Below are 17192 nucleotides of genomic sequence, written 5' to 3' on the forward strand. Positions count from 1 at the left end.
GCTGTGCTGCACCGCGTTAAAACATTAATGGGGAATTTAAGAAGTCATAGAGAAATACGAAATGTCAGACACAATAATTATTGCTCTGCACGGCGGTGACAGGAAGACATGCTGCGCTGCAATCTGTAAGACAGCTGACTCTGAAACCTGCATGAACCAGGGATCGATTCCTGGCACCCGCTTCTTGAATGTGATCTCTCTTTGCTTTTAGCTCACTGTGCTGGGTGGGTAAAGAGAAAATATGTGGGTTTCTAAATGTTAAGCAAAAGAGAGGCATTGAGAGAAAGGTTAAATGATTGGTTTTCGAATGGTGGTTTATCAGTAAAAGACATTTTCATGGTTTTGGTGTTGTGTCAAAAATGTCCCGGATATTCCCTCTTTGGATCCAGAGTGACTCAACATATTTTTATTTCCAAAAGCAGAGATCAAACGTAAAGAAAAAAAAAAAAAATGACGTGGAATTCTTTGGCTTCAAATCAATTTTCCCTCAAACCACTCTGTTGTCAGTGGGTGATGATGCTATGATGTGCATCGATCATATAGATGCCACTCAAGCGGATAACAGTGAGGCTGAATGCGTCATCCTGAGAATGCACTGCTGTTCACAGTACTTGCACAAATTACAGGCGAAAGTGCTCATCTGGAGAGAAATCTAGGTTAGAATTACTGTTGACATGCAATTTATCATAGTGCAAGACAAACGAAACATCTGCTAGGCGAAGGGATTTAAAGCTGTCTGTCATGCCATATCGGAGAGCTTTACATCATTTGATGTGTTTGTGTGTGCAGGGTAGAGGTACTTTACAGAGTGGGGGGGGGGGGGAGGGGGGCAGCAGAAAAACATGTCACTGCCATCTTGCTGACAATGTGTATGTGACAAATAAAACTTGAGTTGAGTTGAGTTGGTCAGCATAGGCTACACAGTTTCTAAGGACCATTTCCCTTTCACATTTATTCACAGGGGTTACCTATGCAAAGCATACTTAAAGCAGTTGTCAGCAATGTTATTCATATCGTTGTGGCATCAGCTAAGCTTGTGGTCACTGTGACCAGACTCCTGAGCCCTGACTGCCAACACGTACTTTCAATTTCAAGACCTGCTTTTTTCTGACTCATGGGCAAAAGTATGCTGACTAGAGATCAGCTCTTACAGCCTCAGTCTTACCATTACTACAGTAGTTAGAAATGGCAAACTGGCCCTTTATCAGCTGATCAGCTGTCATTGATTGACCAGCATTTGACCACCTTATTGAGTTAATGAACTTGATCAACAATCTATCAGATCACCCCCTGAAATCGTCACTGTATACACACACACAATTTTTTAAAGGTTCTATATGCAAGAATCAGAAATTCCTTCTCATTAGTGACACCAGTGGCCGTTAAGTGAGCTGCAGTCAGCGTCCTGTTGCTCACACACTGTCAGCACCAGCGCGCAGAAGCATGAGACTATTGCGGGTGGTGTCTTTTCCCTCGCTAAGAGATCTCTAATGTTGTATTTTGCACTGTGCTTCAGTTAAGCATCTCTCACCCCCCGTCAAAGTCTGGGAAGTTCACTTTTATGTTACAACCCGTTCACTCATTGGCAATAAAAAATGATTAATACATGTAAATTATTTCACAATCCTTACATATAGCCCCTATAGCAAAAACGCAAAACATCGCCTATTTCAAGCTACTATGTTGCGAGTATGTGATAGTATACTTAATATCTATGCCTTTTGGGCTGTGGGTTGGCCAGAACCAGCAATTTCAAGATGTCAACTTGGTCTTTATGAAAAATTGTGATAGTTCATCATTTTCTGACATTTTTTAGACCATCAGTTAATCTAGAAAATAAAAATATAATCTTCAGTAGTGAAAATAATGGTTAGTTGTAACCCTAGAGGGATAACTGTTCTGCAATGAGCTATTCTATTTGAAACCTTCATAATACTAAAATGAAGTGCATTTTCTATCCAACCTGTAATTCTACAGTTATATAACCCATCAAAATTATTGAGTGCAACAACATACATCAAATATTCCTTCATTTTCAAATGACACAAACAACAATACATCCATATTGAAGATAAAATGACATTAATTAGATAGGTGGGAGATTTACTTGTGACCCTACAAAAGATAAACTGATAAAAATAATGGATGGATGGATGGACGGGCATATTTAGACAAATTTATTTCCAAAACAAACCACCAAAGCTCTCCAAATCTGTATGGGTTCTTAGATTGAAACATAATAAAAGAATGATTTCTGACCTCAGAATTATTTCCTCAGTTCTGTGTTTACAAAGGCACTAAGGTTTATTCCCAGTGATGAAAAAACAAAAGTTGCCACAACATATTGGTGCGTCTGGGAGACGTTTTCATTGTGCTGTTGTGTAGCGTCTTCCTCTTCTTACCATTTTATGTTCCCTCATGAATCCCTTATGTGCTCTCAGGAGCACAATCAAGAGAGCCTTCTGGGCATTTCACAATGATGTATAGTCCCGGGGAAGTGCAGAGGCGAGGTATCTGTGATACATGATGTGGTGTTGTGATACGACTAAACAAGTCCAAGGTCGTCCATTGTTGATTAAGAGACACCACCGGCTGAAGCTCAGGATTCTATTCAAGGTTTTCTTTAAATAGTTGTCGACTAATGGCAAATCAATAACCGAGTGGAGGGATGATTAAACATTCCGTCTTTGACTAATGACATTAAGGCCCGAGCTCCTCATAGCATTAACGCTTCTTACCCTCAGAAATACGCCCGGCAGATTTGTACCTCAAACAAACACACACGAAAATTTTAAGCAGAGCATATATCTGCAATCGCCTCGTGTGAGAGGAACAGGGCTAAAGGTGCAGCAGATCAGGCTGCATATAAACGGCTCCATCTATTTTCAATTAAAAGATGCCATCGATTCGGGCCTATTGGTATGCATGGGAAAACAGCAGATGAGTGAGGAGCGTTCCTAGTTGTTTTCGCTGCTGAGAGGAAAGTGAAGGGCGTTCAAGCAAATCGGGCCGCTTTGTACACACACGTCTTAACACAAATTAACCAAATTATAAATAAATTTGTCATACTCAGGGTGGGGATTCCGGATAAAGGAAGATTAAGGGTAGCAATGCGGTAAACAAAGATAATCCCAGTGCTCAATAATGCAACTCACCTCCCTCTCAGAGGATGGAATATATTTGTTGCCACTTATGTACAAATGATCTCTAGAGGCAATCACTCCCAGTGAGCGGGTAAATCAGCAAGCTCTGAATCAATGTTTCATTATGTTATGCCATGTAATCAAGAGTATTAAATATTCAAGTTGTACTGTTAGTTGCAAAACATTGCAGGAAATAATCTGACAAATCACTTTAATTCTGACCTCCGCCTGGCAACTGGCCAAAACAGACGATGGTCTAATTTACCCAGGATAATCATCATTTCCTGAAATCAATTAGATTGGTAATGTTATTAAACAAGTGCTTTACATTACCATCAGCACTTATGTCACTCAGAGATATCTGTCTGGCTCACTCTTCCTCCCGCCATCCCCTGTCTGTTTGGTGATTCTAGCCATCACGCCCAATCATAATGTACATTTATTAGTGTCAAGTAATGGTAACAAGCATTTAATGGATATGTGCTGCTAAATCATGAATTATTCATTTTGCTAAGACAGTGCTAATGCTTCACCCATCACATTACACAGGATGGAGTAAGTATGGCTGACAACACAATGTAATTATTAATGTTCTCAGTGATTTTCTATGCCAGATTAAGCAGATATATACACAAGGTTTCCAGTGTTATCCACATGTTTATCCTCAATTTGCAAATTGCCATTCATCACACGGAAGATGTCACCATTAAATAATTATAGTAAGACCCAATTTTATAACTAAAGTAATGAATATTAATTTCTAATTTAGACTCTAATTCATACTTCAGTGGATTAAGTCACACTCTAAATTTGCTTGATGGCATTTTAATGTAGTAATGTAGTAATTTCTGCCGCTGGGTTTACTGGGTTTCTTTGTCAGTAACACTGACCTGGGGCCACCTCACTAGATGCTGGGATTTTTCACTTTAAACCAGATAGCTCTATTTTGTTCAAGCCTAGAACAAAACCTCCTTTACTGATTGGAACTTCAAGCCACTCCTTATCTCCTCCCCCATCTTGTATTTTCAACTGCTCTCTGATGAATAATGGTACAAGTAAACAAACAACTTTCAAATAGCTCAATAGATCAAATAGCTACATTCAAAGACTGGGGAGATCAATTCTGTCTGCTTTGTGGTCGGTTCTGCTGGTTTACAATGAGGTAAATAAAGTTCACAGGTTATCAGGTTAATTAATCTCCCTGAAGTTCTTCCAAAAAAAATTGGGATCATTGGACTCTGAAATTTGAAATATCATTTATAAAGCTGCAGTGATATTTACTTTGAATTAATTAATCTCTAAGGTGTACAAATGTACTTCAACCTTTTTATTAAGAAGCCAGAAAATGGTAATACATAGGCATAGGCATTGTTGATGCTATGGCTATAAGAAGATGAGATCATATGGTTTAAGAAGTAGTTAACTTCCAACAGCTGGCGTGGTGCTAAAATTGATGAAGGTTTAAGACTATGGCACAATGTAATTGTGTCATATCCTACAGTAATTACACAAAAGACATGTCAAGTTACAACATGGACCTACAATGACTTGACCCACCTTTGTCAGAGTTAAGTTCATAGTGATGTTTTGCTCACCTTTACATAATATACTGTACATAGCTGTCATTGTCTAAATAATCAGCTAATGACGCAGACTGGAATCTGGATGATTTAGTTAATGAAAAGTGAGCATGTAAACCAGTGAACAGCCCTTTAATGCAAAGGATGATTGCATTTGATAATACTTACAGCATCTGTCTACATCATGATCTCTTTTGAATGCTTTCGCAATACTAAAAAAGTTTAATTCACAGCCCAATGATCCTAAAATTATGGCAGCCTTTTCATGTAGATGTTTGGTTGCTAAAAAATGCAAATTTTACCCAGTATAGAGACAGTAAATCAACAAAAGGACCCCAGAGTATTTCTATCTAATGTCAAATCTACTGATGGATTTTACAAATTAGCATGAATTACGAATGCTACGTCTTGGGGCAATTAAGCAGACGATTTGTCATAAAGCGTGCATTCCATTGCACGAACAGAATCCATCAGATAGGCAGCATTGCTGGCAGTATAGAAGTTCCTGTTTGTATTCTGTAAGGGGGTTAATCTTTTAGTCTGGGACCAGTCCATGCTTTCATTCACTTTCTTTCTTGTTCGCATTAACTCCACAACAACATGACCATTTGAAAGTGCTGTTTCATTTGACTGGATGTGGTTTCTACAGCCGTTGGGAACTTTGACTGGCCACAACATTTTGTGTGCTGGAGTTTGTTAGCTTTAACTACATTAGTTTGTGCAATAACCAGATCAGAGGAGCACAGCCTGAAAGAGAACTGCATCTGTTTCAGCAAAAAAAAAATCAACTTTTCACATGGTTGACTGGCAAATGCTGGAGAAAAGTGCAGAGGAGCAATTACTAGGGTTCCTGGCTATGCAACTCCATGGCCAGACAAGGCTCAACTTACAAACAAAATGGGACTTGGAGGTGGGGACTTGGTGTAGGATTAATGGCCGGTGTTGGAGGCCACTGGATCCCTATGACAAAGTAATGAAAGAAAGACGTATGGCTGGAGTTCAGCCTAGCCAAGCTTGGGGGCCTCCATGCCTGACAAACAAATTATGTGCCAGATGAACTGACGGGAGCAGAATACAGAAAAAGAGTGTGTCAGTGGAGGAGGCACGTACAGTACAAACGACACCACATAAAAGAAAGATCAGTTACTCTGAATATAAAGGCCAACATTCAGATTCCATCCAGCAAGTAGCTTGTTAGCCTCATGAAGTCTGCTTTTTTTTTCTTTTTTTTTAGCACAGGACTTTTCTTGTTATTGTAGTACAATCACCCAATTATATAACTTGATTATAAAAATGTTTAAACTCAGACTTGACTCACCCCGCAGTATAAAACCACTTCTAGCGCAATAATTTACTCAGAGGGCACACAAAGGCCGAATTACAGTCCATGCAGTCAATTTAGTTGAACATTCAAGTCATTCCTATACTTCATATTATTCATCCTGTAGCAGCCACATTTTATGTAAGCATGCACTTTTGCAGTTTAAAACTCAGGGATTATATATCTGTTTCTACCATTACATTCTACCTCTATATAGTGTTGTCCCTTTTCGCAAGGTAGAGCAATCAATGATTACAGCCACTCAGTAACTAATTAATTAATGCCATGGCTTAGTGGGGCTCTCAAATGTGTTACATCGTCTATTAGCATCCTGGGCCATGTTGTGTCATATGTCAGACAAAATTAAAATTCACTCCCAGTAATAGATGCCCGACAAAACATAGGATACTTTATTAGAGGGGTCTGTGTGAAACATCAATTGGTTAGTGTTTGTTTTGAAGAATAATGAAACATTAAATACACATTACAAAATAATGAGCTATCTGCTATAGTCTTGGCTGTCCGCTTCTATCTGCCCTTATATCTCTCTTGACACATGCTCAGGAGTGGCTGGTTGCTGTTCTCTTTCGTTGTCCCCCCCCCCCCCCCCCCCCACCCCCTTCCTCTGCTTAGCTGCTTTAGTAGACAGGATAGAGAGAGTGAAGAGGCAACTACCTGTGGTCACTCAACAGGTCACAACCCACTGCCTGTGTGTGTGTGTTCCTACATGCTGAGAGAGGACCTAAGGCAAGACAAGGGCTTCCAAGCTCCATTCACCCTGACAGAGCATTATCAGATGTGGCAGCACTGCTGTGTTCTTACAGAATGGATGAAACAGTGTCTGGGCCTGGGCCGGGGTTAGCATTTTTTTTTTTTTAAGTCAAACCTGATTTGGAATACTCAGAACAAGGGACAGAGCAGCGGCAACTGGCAATGAAGTGTTGTGATGACCCCTGGTGTCTTTTTTGGCCTTGTGGTTTACCTGTCTGCTCTGTCTCTGCAGGTGTTCGTTAGGGCAACTGGCGACACCTGAGGGCCCACAAGGTTGCCATGTTGTTAAAGTTCAAGCTGCAGCTGTGGCAGTCTCTCTCCCTCTGACTACTTGCTGCTGCTGCTGCTGCTGTTTATAGCTTTGCTCTTTCCCCCTACAGGCACCTTTTGATTTGGTTATGTTGTTTTAGTTCTTGGTCTTTGCTTACAACATATACACACACAGTTACCACCCATGCACACTGTCACCGCTGACTATACTGACATCCACATCCCATATTGTTAATATTTGGTTAATTTGTTTGATTTGATTTAATAAATTATCTTTTGGTGTGTCTCCTCTTTGTTGTGGCCACTTGAGCCAGGTCGTGACAGTGTAGATTTTTAGCCAAATTCCAACAAACTTCTGAAGGCATGCGAAAAACTATTTGTAGTGTTATTTCTCGATTGCATCAACGCAAAGGTCACTGTCATTACAAGGCTAGCACAGGATGTCTTTAAGATGTGCAAATTGAAGCTTATGTTTTCAGGCTTACAGCCCTGGTATGGGCTACATGCTCCAGCTTCACTGTGTACAACCCCACTTCATTGGAGGGAGTCACTTGTGGCCTTTTAAAAGGAAGCAGATGCCCACCCCTGGGAAATTATAGAGCCACTGTAGTACAGGACAATGCTATTTCTGGATGATCTCTATTTCTCAATTGTCTCTATTCTGGCAATTTTCTGGTTGCCAAGAAAACTGTGGATTCAGTGGGAGACCAGCCCTGGACCTGTAGCCACTGAATCTATGTTTGGCATATACATATAAACGTATCTGTGTACTTAATGAGGTCCTATAACTGATCCAGCTGGGCAATAGACCCTTTTCACAACAGACATTTTGACCTGTCAAAGCATGAAAAGCACAGGTGTAAATGATAACATTCACAATGGCTCTATCCCATTAGTTGTCCCAGTAAGTGTCAGTGAGTTCACATGCATAATAAACTGGCTCACCTGAATTGAATGCAGCCATCAGTAATGTCATTAATTCCACTTGTGTTTTTCCTGCTCTGAAAAGTCAAAATGTCTGTCATGAAGAGGGTCTGTTGAATTGCTATGTGAAGGTGCAAATATTCATGTCTTGTCTTGGCATGTCTTGGTGGATTTCAGGAAAAGTTAATCTGCTTTATTTCTCGGTGGAAAAGCTCAGAGTAGTAGGAAGCTAAGCAAACAGGTCACTGCTCCTGCACCTTTTCAAATTGTATGGACACAGTGCTGGAAGTACTGCAGTTCTCCTACTTCACAGTGCTACAATTCTACTTGTTGAGGTACTGCAGGTTTTCTGTTAAGTAGGTCTAACCTACAGACATTTTCAAACATGTAGTTTGTTTGCTCTGGTCCACATCAGTGGATGAGTTGGTAAATTTTTAAGCGTTTTCCCATTGGTTCAGTTTCACTCTTCACACACTTGTCACTCACTGCTCATTGGTTAGATGTGTATAGGGCCGGAGCAAGAACATATACACTGGAGGAAGGTTCTGAAAAAAGTCCTATCTGTCCAAATATCAAGAATACAATGTACTTTGTAGTGGTAGTCCAGGTCTGGTTGTTGCAAAATCCAAAACAGTTAGACTTTGTTAAAAAAAAATAAAAATTAAGAAAAGATAAAGTAAGAAATCCTATTGATTGAGATGACCAATAATGCTGTACTTGGTGCAACTACATTTTGCCATTTTGAACAAGGCTCACTACTAGTTAAACCATGGTACAGTTTATGTAACAAGAGCAATCCACAGTCCCAAAGGAGCAAGATCCATGCGCACATACAGCACCCTGCTGACATCATTACATTCTCATATTTTTAGCCGACACATTGTTGAGGGAAAATGAAAGGGTTTAAATGCGTCACCGATGTGCATGCAGAAAACAACATTAATTTATTTCAATGTCATGCTACATATAAGAATCTATAATACATTCGATTTTTCTCTTCTGCATACCTCTAAAAATGATGGTAACTGTTAAACTGGTGGACAAAACAATCTGCGTTGTCTCAGCACATTAAGTTTGCCTTGACAGTGACAATAGTGAAGATCTTAATGATGCACATTACATACTGTATAGAGTACAGTTGAAAGGAGGAAACAGTAAAAAAAAAAATGAGTCATTTCATGCCCATGTATCTACCCTGCAGCACACAAAAAAAATGCATGACTCAGAGAACTATGTAACTGAAGAAAAGAAAAACAACATGGCATTGGGGCTGTCTAATGTCATCCTCATTGTAAACAAACTCAGCTTTCTGCAAAACTGGAACACATCGCTTAAGAAAGTCGTCCTTGACTTTAGCTCTCTGTTATTCATCTGCTGCGCTTTAGCAAAACAACCGCTGCCAGTGGTTTCCAATTTTAATGGTTTGTGAGGGTAATTTCCAGTGTAATTTGTTTTATGTTACAGTGTTCTTGGTTGACCAAGACATGCATCCTATTTTGAACATTTGAGGAGTGTAGCAACACCACTGCTCAGTAACAATATCTCGGACACATTCAAACAGCTGGAACCTCTGTTTCGCTTTGCCCTATGTTTAGCTTTGTTTAAACTTGTCTTTAGAGTCCTCCTAACACCATACCACCTCTGCTTCATCACCTTGTCATGCTGGATTTCAACGTGTTTTTGCACAGATCAAACAAACGAGATATAACGTGTTAATTAGTGAACTTTGGAGTTGCTGGTCGTCAGATTTCATTACCTTTTTGGACAGAGCTGGCCTAGCTGTTTCCCCTTATTTCTCTTTATGAAAGTCTTTATGCAAAGCTAAGCTAACCAGCTGCAGCTGTAGCTTGACATTGGGTGTAAGGAGTTTCCTGTTTAATTAAACTACAACTTTGTCTATTCATGTCAAGTTTAGATCAAATTATTGAGCAAAAAATTAAATGTACTTCTGACCAAAATTAAAAGTGATCACACTCCACACTCTGGATATACTGAAAACAAAACTGTGTGACATTGAAAATAGTAGAGCAGATATATATATATATAAAAAAAAGGAAACAATCTATACAAGTCCTAAGGGTTTTAAGAGAATTGAATTTTTACCTGCTTTGGGTTCAAATAGCTTTGGATAAGACATTATCAGAGTGGGCCATGGTTATGGGTCGGGATTTTCTTATCGCTTTATTGGAGGATTTTGGAATCACACACGTTACCCTGTAGTTTGGCAGCTCCATATCCCTGCAATGAATAAAGTATAAGTCTCAGTATGAAATCAATTGTTTGTTCTCTGTTGCATCTCAGGCAGAGAGAAATTGTTTTGCCTTGGTAACTGTCACTGGTTTCACAGTTCTTTCATTACTTCTCTGTGACAATCCCTTTGCTGACAGAGAAATGCCTGAAATTGTAATGAGTGTAGATCCATTTTTAATCATTAGTTTGACAGTGATGATACGACACTCTTCATAGCAGTCTCCTTTGTAAGAAGCCCGGTGTGTACTTTTGTTGTTGTTGTTGTTGTTGTTTACAGAAATGGGAAAATATGTCTGTTCTGTTCTATTTCTGTATTCCTATATGACCATAAAAGTTGCAGGAAAGTACATTACTCACTAAGTGAGTGACGGTGTTAGTCAATTCTATACGCGTCAGCTCCGTACAAAGTCGACAAAACAATCTCGTCCACTTAGTTGCTTGACTGTACCGCATGGTCTTCATCAACTTTTAGGTTCCCTGGCAACTGAGCAAACTCTATTTGCCAATGAAGACCGTGTGATATGGTCGAAAGCTGCGGTACAATCAAATAAGTGGACCCTGATTTGAGTTTGTTTTTCAAGCTGCTGCTTCAAAGGTCAAAAATAAACTTTTAAGCTCGACTTTAAAGCCAGAAGATCACGTGATAAGGTCAAAAGTTTGAGAACAAGCGAGTAAGTGGACTTTGAGTTTAGATTGTTTTGTCAGCTTCTACTTCCAAGGTCACTGTCCATCTATTATAGTTATTTTACATTATTGAGACATTCAACCCGTCAGTTTAAAAATACTAATATAAGGCAACAGTGTCTTTTATTTTGTAGATGGTTTTCACTCAGAAGGAGAAAGAAAATACGAGCAGAAATACAATGTAGGGCCTGAACAGAGGTTACATGGGAGATTCCGAAGCTCAACGGGAGGTCCTGCCAATTTCACACCATTCATGTACGTTCTGTAAACACGCAGCAAACGTTCATCTGAATATGATTTAACCACATCCTCCAACAGAGGCAGCCGCAGATGAAAAATAAGCCCTTTCTGACAAACTGCAGCAACGTCTCACTGCCTGATTTCTAACAATATCGAGAAAAACAATTGTGTGAGTGGCAGCCCCACAAGACAGGAGCCTTCACAAGAAAATAAATTGAAATTTGAAAATAATACATCTATTTCGCATCGCTGGTGGGAGCAGATTCATTTGTTGCTTTGACAATCTGTTATTTGGAAACAAAAATATGACTTCATTTCAACGCTTGGTAATCACTGTAATCACAAATGTCAGTTTGTGTGTGTGCGCGTGTGTCCCTGCGTGTGATACAGTATGTGAGAAGACAAGGAATTGGGAGGGAGGAAGAGAGAGATAACTAAGGGATAAGGTCTCTCTCCCACCCCCCATAATGTGCCCTATAACCATGTTGGAGTAAAAAGGAACAGATTGATAATGACTTGTAAGGGAATCCCGAGTTGCCTTTCACATCATGCCAACAGATTCTCCTCAGCTGGTGCAGGTAGCTTTTAGCCTGTGGGAAACTTAAAATGGCAACTATTAATGCAACGAGATGCGATTCATGGGCAGCAGAGGAACGGGAAAACAAATAAAAGCCCGACTAAAATGGTTTTAAACATCAAAACAAGTCAAGATGCGCTTGGCCTACCGTGTCGGGAGTTCTGCCTGCTTTTCACTGGCGCTCCCCAACTGCTGGAACCATGACCGTTTTCAACTCATGTTTAATCGGTTTAAAGCTGCTCATGCGTGTAATACACATTTATCATGAATGAACAATGTCGGCCCACCCACAGAACGCGGCGGATCGACGCCTCACATGCCAAAACATCCGTTTATGTTTAACCACAGAAAAAAAGTCTAGATTTCTTTTATTTTATTTATTTAAATGTCCTGTGACAGGCTCGTGTTTTCCCCCTCCCCGCGCTTTCATTGTAGAAAATTTATTACTGCTGCTCAATATTCACACAGAGATAAAGTGTGTAGTGTTTCTGCTGTGGAGGGATATTTATAGCCTATTGAGTCTGTCTTATGGTGTGCTCTTGTGCTGTATGTGAGGTCTCGGCCTTGTTGATGAGCACTGCAATTACAGATACTATCTCTTTGTAGGTATAATTGGATGTATGTATGACTGTATTTAGTCTGATTTTACTCAAGGACAACATACCTTAAGAGTAATTGTTGCTCTACTAAAATTAGTACCACATAATTTCACAAATATGAAAGAACAACATCAGGAAGTGAGTCATTTGTGTTTGATTCAAGCTTCATTTTTGGAAAGAACATATAGGATTTCCAGGGAAACCTTCAACCCTAGTAAGAACAAGCAGTGGAATTATGATTCCTAACAAATTTGACATAGTTGATGAGCTGATAGAAGATGGAAAGCTCGTCTAATTAACAGTGAGAAGCCCAAACAGCGTCTTTTTGATCTCAGAACATGAAGGAGGAATAAAAGTTAACACATGGTGTAAATACTGTACATATGGAGAGGAGGGGACTCAGTGGGAAGGACATATTAGTTGTTGAGTACAAACTAACGCACACATTCCCTCCCTGCTCATAGATTCCCATGCCAATAATAGATTTATACTCCTAATGAACAACGTCTAAATGTCTATAGCGCCCGATGAATGAACAGTTTCATTATATCCGCAGTGAGCAGAAAGTTATAAAGAAGTAAAGTTCTGCGGAATCGATTGGAAATGCTAATTGGTTTAACTTTCTGAATCTAAAGCATAACCGTTGCCACTGGATCAAGGGCAAACTTATGTACTGTACTGATCATTTCTGCGACATCATGCTATGCTTGTTTATGTCGGAATAAATGAAGCGAACTCTGAAGCTGGAGGGCGAAGCTCAGGGTTGTCAATCATTCATGAGCGCGCTGCTCTCTCCTTACCACAATGTTAACTACTTTGGAAATGTAACTGAGCTCTAGTATGAATTATGAATCTTTACTTGCGCTGGACCTTGAATTTTTACCACAGTGTGCTTGTTTTTTTTTTTCTTTTTCGTTGTTTTCTTGTTGCCAAAGTGTCCTGAGGTTCGTGTCCTGTGTGTGAGAATGACTAGTTTCTGTGTGCACCGATGGAAGGTTTATATCCAGGGTTAAGACCGGAGAGTATTTTTAATCTTGCAGACTTTACTTCTAGATTATTCTATTATACCTTTCACTCCACAAGTCTCACATAAGATGAAAAGACAAGTCCGTCGACCCCCCAGAAGGTAATATGTTTGATCTATAGATCAAAGAACTCACCAACAGACTTAGATTTGATCTTTGTTGTGCCATCTCCTGATTTTGTCAGTATTCCTCTCATATTACCAGGGTCATTAAATCTTCTTCTATTGGCTGCTGTGCTCCAGTCTGGAGCTGTAATAGCCTCCTGGTGTCAAGCTGTGAGTGGCTCACCTTTGAACAGCTCTGCATGGGGTGGCTAAAGCCCTTTCATGTCAGTAATCATAAGATGCATAATCATAAAATGGTCTGGGATCGCCTGTAGCCTGGTGATATGAAATGACCGAAAGCAGCTGTGGACAAACGCTTGATATTAATTAAATAAATGAGACATTTTGAATTTAAAAACTATGTGAATGACAAGCCAATGTCATATTTCATATCCTCAGTAATGTGAATAATGATTAAAATGTAAAAAAAAAAAAAAAAAAGCTATAAAACCATAATCATTTTTTTATTACTGACAATTCATAAATTTCATATTTTCCTATTTATTATTGTTTAATCTTTATTAAACCATACGTTAGAGAGACTTGGCCAAAATGGCAGCGTAAGATAAATATCACATATAGTTCAATTTAATAATTATAATTAAAAAAATAATAATGTAAGATCAACATCTGAGGCTTTTATATAGTTGAGATGATTGGTGACCAGTGAATTATGGGTACTTCTGTGCATATGTGCTCCACTGCTAAACTGCTGCATTTAAGTGCTTTCCAGCCAAAATTCCTAAATCACCAACCTTGCCAACAGCCATTTGTAAATAGTGAGAGGACCGGGACCACTGCGTTTAATAATAGAAGACCACTCGAACAAATTTCCTTGAATTGTCCCTGTTGTTCATGTTTGGACTGGTTGTTGAAATCTTCCACACAGCACAGCCTTGCCGTTATTTTTCTTTGCTTCCTCTGAAATAGAACTTAGAGAGACATAACACAGTCTACTGCAGGACGGACAAAGCAGGTACTAAATGAACTCTGGCTCGTTCAGAATTTACAGAGTAAATAAAGAGTATTAACTAAAACCAAAAGGTTTGAACACATCACTCCTATTTCATCTTATCTTCACAAGAATTGATTTTAAAATGCTTCTCCTTCCGTTGTTGACATGCTCACTGAGTACACACCAGACACACCTCATTATACCTGGAATAAATTCTCAGTCAGCTTATGATGCCTTCAGTCATTATGGTCTTACTCTATGGAATTCTCTACCACATCAACTAAGGTCTGCTACAACAGTGTCTTCTTTTAAAAGCAGACTAAAAACATCTTTTTTTCACAAGCTTTCAGTTAGGTTTAAGTATTATTATTATATCCACTTTTTAATAATATATACCCTCTTAGTACTTTTTCATTGTAAAACCTTCTTATCTTATATGTTTTTATCTTATCTTATATGTTTTTGTTATGTATGACACATTTGCCTATGTTTTTCACTTTTTATCTTGAAGCACATTGAGCCTGTCATATGGAATGTGTTTTATAAATAAACTTGACTTGACTTGTAGTGATACGCGGGTCGACCTACAACCCGCGGGTCCCGCAGGTCAACCCATGGGTTGACCCAAGGGTCGGGCGGGTCAAAAAGTGCCAAAGCAGTGTTCCCAGTAAGTTATAAATAACTTATAGAAACATTGTGTGCAATAGGCTAGGCTATGCATTACTAGTCCACCTTCCACCTTCTCTTCCCCTCTCTGTCACTCTCTCTCTCTCCAGCTGTAATCAAGCCAGATAAAGTTCAGCGTTACTTGCAGATTCACTTCACTGTTGACAAATACCAGGAAGTTGTCCTTCTATTTTGGGGATGTTATACACACCTTCTCCTCTCCATGCTGGCTAGAGTGAGCTAGAGAGAGTAAGTGTGCTTTCAGCTCAGCTGGTCATGTGCTTGAAGCGCATTGAGATAGGTTAAATTGTAGAATTGTGGATTGTTTTTCTACACAGTGCAAACACTAGCCTAAAAAAGACAGTATAGACCAGTGGCGGCTGGTGACTCAAAAAATTGGGGAGGACAGGAGGAAAACCAACATGGAATCTTACAACAAACTGCATCAAACTATATCATCACTTTCAAAAACAAAAACCCCTGAGTGGTGAAAAGGCTGCTTCTTTATATACATTTAGCAAATACATATTGTCTCTAAACGAAGAAGTGCTCATTTTAGCCGTGCAGTGGTTCAGAATGTGTCATTTTACCAACAAAGTGAAATTCATATTTATAGTATTGTTCTAATGTGACAACAGATTTATGTTCTCATCAAAAACAGACAACTTATCACATGTGTTTACTATGTATTTTCCTAGAGTACAGAAATATATAAAGTACCTGTGCCACAAATGTGATACAGGTACAGATCAGATCTAAAAGTGAAGGTTCACATCAGAAAGTATTAATGCATGTATCAAAGACATGACTTACACACTCTTATCTATATGCACCACATACAAAATATAGTCTACAAAGCTGACATGTTAACACTTGTTATTCTAGTTACTTTAAGCTTATTACTCAATATACGACTCAGCTTAAAAACCAACTGAAGAAACGAACTGAAGCAAGTAACCAGACCTCCTGCACACTCATTCACTAATCACACAACATCAACAGGTGACTGAACAACCACTCAATTAAAAACTGGATCAATTCCAAATGAATGAGTGAGTCCAGACAGCTCACTGTAAGTTCAACAAGTAAACTACCCACAACACATTATATCATCTCTGCTGCATTCTTGTTAAGGAGATAAATTCACACAACAGCCACAGAGACATTTACGTCAGCCATTAGACAAGAAGTTAGCGACCAAAGGGACAGAGAGAGAGAAGCTGTATCTGACTCACGTTATCTGATGTCTTCTTCTTTCTTTCATGAAGATGAAGTATTGATGTATTGATGAAGTATAGCGTCCATTTGTAGCTGTTGGTCATCTCGTTTGTTAGTTAACAGAACTTTGTGGCTGCTGGTTAACCAGTCTGATATCATTAGCAACAATGACAAACAAGCTAACTCTCCTGGTTGTTTCTCCGGTTGCTTCTTTCTCCAGCCTCCTCGGTGGCGTCCTGTCACTGCTGTGGCGCACAGTCCAAATATATTCTCCTGTTAGCTTAACAACAGTCCTTAACAGTCCTTCCATGGATGTATAAAGAGTCCTTCAGGCTGATACAACAAGCTAACTGTTGAGTTGGCTAACGCAAGGAGCTAACTACTGCTCGTTATCTACTGCTGCTACTCTGCCTTACTGTGAAGATGAAATCTGGAAACTATCATTGGACAAACGTGATGTCAATATTGCATTCTGGTTGTTGATTGGTTAAAGAGGACGGCCTCCCTCGGAGCGTCATTTTACGTGTCTTGGCCAATCATAGATTAGCATGAAAAAAATGAAGTATATTAAATCGATGTAAGAGATCCCGCCCTGAGGAGGAGAGCAGGAGCCCCTCCTCCTCTGTCCCCCACCTGCCCACTGTCCCCCACTACCCCCCACCACCACTTCACACACACTGCTCTTTCTCCTCCTGCCCTGCAGGTGTCGCTGTTGAAGTATTTTAACTAGAATTTCAATAATGGATTTTTTCCAAAGAGGAGAGAAAAATAATTTATAAATAATATTGAGATTTGGTAATGGTTTATTTCAACCAAATATTCTTTTTTATATTTTGATCTCCCTCTTGCCTCTCAAAAAATAGAG

The 17192-nt window shown here is 39.4% G+C and overlaps 1 long non-coding RNA gene across 1 annotated transcript in view; it reads right to left on the reverse strand.

Moving 5' to 3' along the window:
- The window catches only part of LOC122976000, a 38386-nt gene extending 21718 nt beyond the window's left edge, over nt 1–16668 (reverse strand). Inside the window, exon 1 of the long non-coding RNA XR_006400780.1 lies at nt 16345–16668. This is a non-coding gene — a long non-coding RNA (uncharacterized LOC122976000). The remainder of the gene's footprint in view (nt 1–16344) is intronic.
- Between the last annotated feature and the right edge of the window lie 524 nt (nt 16669–17192).

Source organism: Thunnus albacares, chromosome 24 (genome assembly GCF_914725855.1).
Source record: "Thunnus albacares chromosome 24, fThuAlb1.1, whole genome shotgun sequence".
Classification (NCBI taxonomy): domain Eukaryota; kingdom Metazoa; phylum Chordata; class Actinopteri; order Scombriformes; family Scombridae; genus Thunnus; species Thunnus albacares.